Source organism: Microtus oregoni, unplaced genomic scaffold, assembly GCF_018167655.1.
Source record: "Microtus oregoni isolate MIOR12 unplaced genomic scaffold, Mior012 000041F_ref0000270, whole genome shotgun sequence".
Classification (NCBI taxonomy): Eukaryota; Metazoa; Chordata; class Mammalia; order Rodentia; family Cricetidae; genus Microtus; species Microtus oregoni.
In genome coordinates this window covers 51335-62036 of record NW_024543208.1, presented here as the reverse complement: position 1 = coordinate 62036, position 10702 = coordinate 51335, and positions in this window count along the sequence as shown.

Genomic DNA, 10702 nt, shown 5'->3' with positions numbered 1-10702 from the left:
TTCTGTGTAGCACCACGAACTGGCTTGCCAGGAAAGATCTTAACCTGTGTCTGTCTGGAGTGGGAGAATCATGGAGACTTCCTGATTCGGCTTCTTTCTCCCAGAATTCTGTTCAGTCTACTCTGCCTACCTAATTTTCTGTTCTATTAAAGGGCCGAGGCAGTCTCTTTATTTAACCAATGAAATTAACACAAAACAGAAGACTCTCCCCCATCACAACATCATGCACTGAATAAAGAAGCAGTCGGTAAAAATGAATACGATACACATTCCTGAAATAGAACCAGATGTTTGTATGTATTGGGTAAGATGGTGCCTACTATTCCTCCCCTGAATTTCCACTCCACTATGTTTGATTGAGAGTCTTAGTCATCTTTGCTATTTATAGACTCTAGGGGAGGAAGAGCCCTAGGTAATATGGTCACTTTCAGGAGCATACTGAAGCTATTGTTCATTTCCTGCAATAGGGGTCTCTCCTGGCTATGGAATGCTTTACTTCCTGGGTTGTTTCATCTCTCTATTGTAACAGGAAGAGCAGGCTATTTGTTGTCCTGACCACCCAGCTAGCTTACACCAGAAATAATCACACAGAAACAGTATTTATTTAAACACCACCTGGCCTATTAGCTCTAACTTATTATTGGCTAATTTTTTCATCTTAATTTAATAGATTTCTGTCAATCTGTGTATAGCCATGTGACTATAGCTTACTGGCAAGATTCTAACCAGCGTCTGTCTCAGGCAGAAGATCCATGGTGTCTGCCACTCTGCCCTTCTTCCCAGCATTCAGTTCTATCTACTCCACCTGCCTAAGTTCTGTCCTATCAACTAGGCCAAGGCAGCTTCTTTATTCAACCAATGAAAGGAACACATAAACAGAAGGACCCCTTACACCACCATATAAATTTCCTACTTTTGCATGAGCTTCATAATCCAAGAGAAGGGTTTTAATCTCAGATAAAACTACAATACAAAAGCCATTTTCAGTCACTTTTCAGTATTCTTTATGCTCTTGAAGCTATAGTAATTTTCTGATACCTTTATCTCTGCCTATCTGGCCTGTGTATTACTTTACTTTTGCTGAGCAGGCAACTTGATTTTTTTGCATGCACTCATTTCTTTATATCATTTATGGTGTTTAGATAGTATGACTTGGATACTTACATACATCTAAGGAGCTATCTGCCTTAGTACACATCAGAGTTTTCTCTTTGTGTGTCCTGGTAGTAACTCAATTATTAATCTTTCTTAGTACAAATAATTGCTTTCATAGAGTCATCCTTGATTAAGAAGCTAAATATAATATGTGTAACAAAGAAAGTGTAATAGTTATCTGAGATTATTTTTTATAACACTAAGTGAGCACATAGTTCTAAGAGAACAAGGAAATCCCAACATAGTAAATAGATCCGAGAATGGTGACATCAGTATTAATCACTCATGACTTAACTTTTGCCTTGTGTTGAATCATTCAACACCTTTGGTATTTCTGCAACAATGTGGTGTGGGATAACAAAATACGCAAAATAAAAGAAATTTATAAACACTGAATTCTATTTTAAAAGATGTTAAAATGGTAATATAGTATGCTTAGAATTTATACTATAGCATAATGATCAATCAATCAATAGATGAACAGATTTTTTAGATGACATGTTATATTTTAATACTACCAATAATCATTTATTAAAATAAAATCTGAGAATTAGAGTGAGATTTGAGTATATCAGAAAACTTACTGCTTTTACAGAGGATCTGAGTTTGTTTCTCAAACACATGGAAGCCACATCCATATTTAACTCCAGTTCCAGATGACTTAATTACCTCTTTGGCCACTGCAGGCGTCTGCACATATGAGGTACATATACATGCATAAAACATTGATATAGATATATACATATAAATGTAGACAAATCTTGTTTTTATAATCTTCTATTCATAAAAAATACAGAAATTTGTACATGAATATTTCTGCTAAAATTACCTATAACACACATATTTTTCTTCTCTTGAGAACACTTAATTTGATGTAATTTAATTACCCCACATTTTAAAAATGAAGGAAACAAACTATTTTTATGGCATTACAACTTATGAACAAAGGTGAGAATTGCATTTTTCATTTTTCTCAAAGGTAACATTAGCATTTTGAATTATTGATTTCACTAAAAACATAAGGTCAGAGTTGAAAAAAATAAATAAAAAGGAAATATATGACTGGTCTAAAGGAAAAAAGGGGGGATATAATAAAAAAGGTAAAATAAAAGTATAGATTATTGAATCTACTTTAATTCAAAAAAATCTACTCATCACAAAGTATTTTAAAGTAATATATTTTGGCATATTGATAAAAATTTAAAGTTAACTTTGTTATAATCTATAAATGATTCTACTCTTGTTTGTATATAGTGTTTATGCACCTCATTTAAAATAGAATTAATACCTACAGGCCAGAAGAGGGCATTATATCTCATTATAGATGGTTATGAGCCATCATGTGGTTGCTGAGAATTAAATTCAAGTCCTCTGGAAGAGAAGTCAGTGCTCTTAACCTCTGAGCCATCTTTCAATCCATTAATAGAAATTAATAGTCATCTATAATAGTCAAACTTATAGCCATGTTAGGTATGTTTTCAAGCCCCAAAACAGATATATTTAGATACATATGGTCTTCAAACACTTCAAAGACCTATAGAATATGGCATAATAGTAGGTTTAATAACCTGAGACTTTTCATGACAGTGAGATGTGTCTGTTCCTGACAACACCAATCTACTTCAAAAAGGACAGTGGATATCAAAGAACCTCCATACAGAGTTTACTTTCCTTATAGAAAGTTTCTTGGGCAAGAAACACTCTTCCTCAATTTCTGGCAGTATACTATACAAACTGGAACAGCAGGATGCACAAAAGCTATGGCTAAACTTTGCCAAAACAAGGTGAGATAGTCCTTTAAAATTTCCTGCTTCTCAGAAATGTCTGTCAGATGTGCCACAATTGTAGGCCAAATTTATATATATATCAACATTACTGAAAAAAAAGTTAGTAACAGCCAGATGTCCTTGCCATTAAGCAATACTTCACCTTTCTTGGGTCTTTGATAGAGTTGAAGGCCAGAAAGTCATAGAGTTTTTCTTAGTTGTGATAAAAATAAATTAGGTATAAATATTTACACTCACAAAGATAAACAATATAGCATTTTCCCTAATTTGCTAAATAAAATTGACTGGATTTTATAATTATAATTGTTACTTAATAACTAATTTTGTATATAATTTTACTATATTAAAATTAAAACATTTCTTTTTAATTGAACAGAAAGCAATGTAGATTATCCCTTTACCCTGTATGGATATAGTCACTGTGATTAGCTTTACAAAAAAGCTAACTGGCCAATACCTATACAGGATAATATTAGATGGGGAAACCAGACCAAGGGCACTGCAAAGAAGAAGGGTGGAGTCAGAGCAGTCTCCAGTCAGTCATGGAGAAGATACAGGTGATGCAAGATGAAAGAAAGATAAAGCCACATGGCAGAGCATAGATTGATATAAATGCATTGATTTAAAATGTGAGAGTTAACTTGTAATAAGCCTGAGCTATTTACTTAGTATTTGTGAGAATCTGCTGGGACACAGAGAAGCTCTGCCTACCACTGAGAGAAGAAGATGCTTGACATGACCAAGGTCAGGCACCTAATAATGAAAATACTAAGCTGCATCTTGTTTTCTTCTTGATATCTCTCTCTCTCTCTCTCTCTCTCTCTCTCTCTCTCTCTCTCTCTGTGTGTGTGTGTGTGTGTGTGTGTGTGTGTGTGTGTGTGTCTGTCTCTCTATGTGCCTATGCCTATGTCTTTGTGTTTATGTGTGTCTGTTAGCAGATGTTTAGAAGGAATAGTATTATTTCAGGAAATAATTCTTTCCTTCCACTCCATAGTTTCTTGGAATTAAAATGATCACCAGGTTGGTGGCCAGCATATTTCAAACTGAACCATCTCACCTGCCTGAATGTTATCATTCAGTGTTCTAGGTCTCCTTGTTTTACTTGCTAGTGTTTTCATATATATATATACATTTATTTTATTTTATTATCTTTGTTTTTTCGATAGAGAGTTTTTCTGTGTTATTTTGGAGCATGCCCTGGAGCTTGCTCTGTTGACCAGGTGGCCCTCAACCTCACAGAGACCTGCCTGCCTCTGTCTTGCAAGTGTTGGGATTAAAGGCATGCACCACCACTGCCTGGCTAATTATATTTTCTTAATTCATACAATTTACTTTCCTGAGAAATATTAACTGCCTTGAGTCTAGGGATTCTTTACCTACCCTACAGTGCAGTTTTCTGCCACAAATATACTTCTACATCGCCTCATTTCTCCTCTTACATTAGGTATATAATAGAGACTTCTACCTTATTCCTTCGTCTCTGAGATTTTTTGGGATGAAATAGTTTTATTTGGAATATTTTCATGATATTTAGAATGTCAAATATTTTAATATATGAAGAAACAATTTCTTTTTAAAGATATGGTGTGGCCTAGGAGACTGCTGAATTAATTCTCATTTTGTTCTGGTAGAGTGCACATTTCTGAATGAGTAGAGCTATTGTGCTTGTTTCTGCCATCTGGAATTTGATAGGACTTTTTAGCCTTCTTGGGGATTTAATGATATTCATGGAAAAACAGGGTGCATTTTTTAAATCTAATGAGGTGTCAGCTTCTTTAGTGACTCATTTTCTCTTTTGTCCTTCACTATTTTCCATTTTCTGCCTCTGAAACAATATAGACTAACCAAAGCACAGAGGGATATTATCAAGAAAGCATTTGGGAACTTAAACCACCTAACTAAAATTGAAAACCAAGATTAAGCATAAATTTTAATAACTATTTAATATTTTCCTCAATTTCTAGTTTATATAAAACCATTTACATCACAAAAGATTGTGTTCACTGGCTGTTGCTTTTGTGTTGTCAATGTTTACCACTTTGGATCTCCCAGCGCTCTAGTGAAATAGAACTAAGAGAACAGATGCTTTGCACATCTGATCTAAGTTCCAAATTTGTTTTGATCATTTTCCTCTATATTTAAATTTATACCTTATTCACTTTTAAGTATTCTGTTTCTTTGTTTTCTAGTAGTTGACTCTAAAAGGAAATATTTTTATACCTTATTTGATTAGAATCAAAGAATGTGGGTTTATCTTAATCATTTTATCATTGTGTGATTTTCTTTTTTTCTGCACACACTCAACACACACCCATACACAGGTATAAAATATATATAGTGATATATATATATATATATATATATATATATATATATACTGTTTTGAATGGCATAATGACATTTCTGTAAATGATTAAATTTGTGTAAGTAGATATTTAAGATTGTCAAGAAACTGAAAAACATTCCATTTAGTGATTTTGTTGCTGCAACAAGACTGTTGCACAATTCATTTTGGGGGTATTTGTAGTAGTTGTAGAAGAAGCAAATTTGCCATGATAAATAAAATATCATTTCTGTAAATCTTTGTGTTATTTTGTCCAAATAACAGCCTCATAATTGTGTTTATTTGATTTAACCCTAGCCTATTTCATCTGTGTGGCTGTAGAATGAAATGGAAAATATATTAGTATTTCAAAATAGAAAGCATGACTTAATTAATATTAAAGTGAAATTAAAAATGATTAAAGACTATATGCCCCAGTATCTGATTGAACACAGTATCAGTAGCTGTTATGAGATCTACTTCATGGAATACAATGAGACTAAGAAATGTTTAGGAAAGTTTGTATTAGACATACCAAACATTTTCTCACCTGGATTGAAGCCCAGATATCAACATAGAAGGCGATACCACCATGTATGTCTTCAAAAGAAACCGATCTCTAAGTACTATGAAGATTATGGTAACTAAAACAAAACACACACACACACACACACACACACACACACACACCAAACAAACAGCATCAACAGCAACAACAACAAAATCATTCTTGAAATAAGGGATCAAACTCAGTGAAAATGTAAAATTTATTATTTATTGCATGATCTCAGGGGTTGGTTGGAAAGATTCTAACATTTGTATTACTTACTAATGAAAAGTAAATTGTTAGTCATTAATTGTTGCTATGAAAGGGACTTAAACACATTTAGAATCACTTCTAAGGTTACTGTTCAATAAGGAATTAGGAAAGAAAAAATATGTCACAGAAACCAAGCAGGCAGAGCATGAGAGTATGGTGGTGAGCCAAGGTGTGCAGAATATTATACTGTGTAGGTTCTTTTGGAAGCATCCTATAATGCTTACAGATTTATAACATTGTTTATTAATCATATCTCAGAATGCATCCCCTTAGGGCAGAGCATCAGAAACATTGATATTGTTTCTGTTACTACTCGGGTTCTCATTCTGAATTTAGTTTCTGTACTAAGCTGGCCCACTTCATTAAGAGAAGTTCTTATTTTATTCTTCTGAATGATTTGCATTATCATCAAGCAAACAGTCTTGACATTTTTTTATCTAGTTTCTTCTTAATGATATTAAATGTATAGACTTGGGCCCTATTTTGGGAGGAAATTGCGATTTTCCTTACTTTTGCATCTCCACTTGATAGTTTCTTTGTGTATTTTACGATTTTTGGGTTATGTTTTCTGGAAGACCACTATTACTTGTGACTTCAAAGGACTTTAAGCCTGCTTCTCTTTCTCTGGGACAATTTTTACACTGTGAATATAGGTCCTTAGTATATTTTAATATACTAACCTACTTCAGTTCTTCCAGTCTGTGATGTGTTGTGCAACCTCATGCTTATTTTTCATTAGGTAGTCCTATGTGAGCTGTACCAGATGTTACTAAGTAGTCTTGCTCGTATTGTTCTTGTTTCACTGTGTCTTTTTAAAATATCAGCTTTACACATCAAATTTAGTTATTTGGTAATATCTTCACTGTATGATTTTTCTCTCAAATTAATACAGAAATTTTGACATATATATGTGTATATATGTGTGTATATGTGTGTATATATATATATATATATATAGTTTATAACTTCTTTAGCAGCTCAGAGTAGGAGACAATTACTGAAGTGTTGAGTGTATGAAAAAGACAAGGCTGTTGATGTCAAAGATGCCTAGTGCATGGAAGCAGACAAACCTGATGAGGTGCCCAAGGAAGCCAGAATCCTCAATTATTCTGATACATTTAGAGCTTTACTGAAATGAAGACAAAATGTCCTTCCTCTGACATGCGACTGATCTAAGAATGTCAGAACAGCTTGTACAAAACAAGTGGCAATTCTCTCTGAAGTTCGTAGGCAACTGAAGTTAACTGTTCTGTCAAAAATCTTTGTATTTACCGGAATAGGTCTTGTAGAATGAACAGGAAAGTTTCTAAATACTGAAAGTTTCCCACTGGATGCCTTAGAAATGGTGCTGCACTGTTGCTTGGATGATGATGAGCCTAAGAGAACACTTTCCTTGGAGAAGAAAGCACAAAATTGAGCCGTCCTGACCTTGTAACTGTATTTTGCTTTTGGCACCACAACAATTAATCAGAAATTTGAATCTGTTCAAGATGAGCAAGAGAGCAAAGCTTATAGTTTAAATGTAATGTGCTTGTGTATCAAGTTGTCAAGAAGTCAGTTGTTCTGATTTTTGTTTTTTCAACATTAGCAACCAACTAGAATCTTTCAGGAAGAGACAACTTCAGTTGAGAAAATGCCTCCATAAATTTGGCCTACAAGTAATTATATTGCGAATTTTTGTAAATAAGGATTCATGTCATGTGGGAGCGACAGCCCACTGTGAGTGGTGCCAAACATAGGCACCAGCATGTGTTCTAAGAAAGCAGGGTGATCAAGGCATTACATACCAAGCCAGCAACAAGCTTCAGTTTCACCTTACTATCTCCTGACTTCAGTTCATGCTCTTACTTCCCTCAGTTATACAAAGAGTTGTAAACTGAAATAATCCCTTTTTCCTCTGGTCCCCAAGTTGCTTTTGGACATGGCATTTTACCATTGAAATAGAAACCGCAACTTAGATACTCGTGCAAACATTCCCTAACCACTCTAAAGTTAACCTGTTTTTCTCCACTTAATGTCTTATGATATATAATTTTGCTCTCTCTTTTTGTTATCTGTAACATTTTTCCATTGCAATAATAAAGTATTCGAGATGGGGTATTTTTCAAAGAAATAATATGATTTTAGCTGATTGTTTTGGGGTCCAAAATGATGACACTAATTACTATTTTACTTCTTGTGAGTGTTACTTGTTATAACACACATAAGAAATGGTCAAAGTACTAACTAGGAAATATGATGGAGAGGATAATTGAAAGATTAAGGAGATATGTGGTTCATATTATAACCATTAGCTCTTGAGATAACTAACCCATTTCACTAGGTCCTCTATTAAAATTTTTACAATATTAAGGTCCCAATTTCTCAAGTATTATTTAAGGGCCTGATGTTACATTGGGGAATATTTTTTCATGAGTTTCCATGTGGATTAATAATATTTGAACCAAATTATTTATATACAAAAGAAAGTGGGAAAGTCTATTGAGTTCAAGAACTATAAAATAGACACGAAATATCACCTTTTCCAAGGCTCTAATTTTGAAGACTTAGTGCCCAAGTAGTGAAATAATTTTAGAATGTGATGATAATTTCAGAAATTAGAATGTAGTTGGAGAAAGTAGGTCACTTGGAGTATGACTTTTTATTCCTTATACCTGATCTTAGTTTTTGTAATCTGCCTACTGTCTAAACCATGTTTTCCTGCTTTCTCCCATTGTCATGTTGTAATCAATAGCTCTGGTCAGTCAACCATAGATGGAATGGTGAACTGAAAATCTTTGTACTCCCTTAAGTAGCTTCTTTCAGATATTTTTTTCATACTGATTAATTCACTGGCTTCATAGATATCATAGATGCTTATATTATTGTTGTACATCTACAAAAACTTTCATTTAAATGAAACATTAGATATCTGATCATAGCCCAGCTGCAAAAGGTCTTGTGAACATATTCACTCACGTTTGAGACACTTGAAAAAATGGTATATAGAACTATTCTAATAAAAATTAGATGAAGGCATTATCTCTGAAAAAGCCAGCCAGAACCCATACAAGCAAACTAACAAATAAACTAAACTCTGTATTTATTGAAGTATAGGGAAAAAAATCACAATCAAAAATGTTTGGTTGAACAAAATATAAATGTGTTTCTTGCTCTCAGTAGACCATATATTAAATGAGTCACACTTTTCCTTTTCTCACTGCTATTCATCAAGGAATTTGGCCAGGTCATACAAGTTGACTTACTGCTTGGGATTAAAGTTGCTACAGGAATTACTTTTTACTCAAATGCTGATGAATCCAAGCTAAAATTCATCTACGGAAGCTTGTGTATATTCTGAGGTGAATAGCTAGTGTTAGTGACTATTTGATACAGAAGGGACTCTCATCAATGTAGGAAGTACAACTCAAAGATCTTCAGAAACAGCTACCAGGAAAGCTAATGGAGTAGAGTGGTATTTCATAAGTCATTAGATAAGTCTAATTGAAACAATAGGTCTTTATGGTTTTGTTGTGACTCAGTGTGAAACTGTTAAAAGATGGTGCATGGTAGTCCTCTAATAGGCAGAGGAAGAAGGCATGAGGCTTTTGTTCCTTACCATAGTTTCATTCAAATTAGTATGGCACCTGATAAAGATTTATACTCAAGTTCTACTGAGTTCTAGTTGATATATCATTATAAAAATATTTCTGATAATAATTTGTCTATTATTAGTGTTAATATTTGATTCACTACCTTATTTAGCACCAGAAATTAATATTTCTTTATATACAAGCTTAGGATGCACTTATTGGTTTAGGCTGATAACAGAAGTGTTTTATGCCTCATCATTCTCCTTTGAAACCTATGTAATGTTATTCACATCACATCCTTCTGAGCAGATTAAATTGTACCTGAGACAAGGACTGAAACACATTTATATTTAACAAACAGCTACAGCATACACAACTTTGAACAGAAAATTGTCTTCCAATCAATATGCTGTTACTTGACTACAAAAGATAAAGTAAGTAAGAAAAAATTCTTATTTCTAGCACTACTTCATTTGAAATTAGGCAAATACAACTATAGCTAATAGTATATAAGACTGAGGTGTGAGTAATGGTAAGAAATGCTAAAAAAAATTATCTCTGATAAGAGAATCCAGTTGTTCCTCATATCCTATGTGGGTTTACTTGCATTTTTCCTATCTCAAATCATGTCTCAAAATTCAGAGCAGCCCAATTCTGATAAAAATAGGATGGCCAATTAGCATCAAAGAGATCCAATTTACACACAATTAAATACACTGCAACTAATTAAATGCAAACTTTAAATGTGTAAAAACAAATAGGCTCTATTTTAGAACATCCTAGGTCAAGTTTTATGTTGTGTTCAGTCAAGTGAAAGTCAACTTGGTAAAATGACTAATGCTATATTGCTTTCCCAAAGAAAGAAGACCTCTGCTGGAGTGATAACATCCTCACTATCCCAATTAACAACCATGAAGAAAACTGGGAGAGATACATGGCAGCAGCATCTTGCACTGACAATGTAAACAATGTTATGATATTGAATATTACCATAAAATATCACAGAGGTGTGAAGTAAAGATTCCAGGGACAGTATAGATTCCTC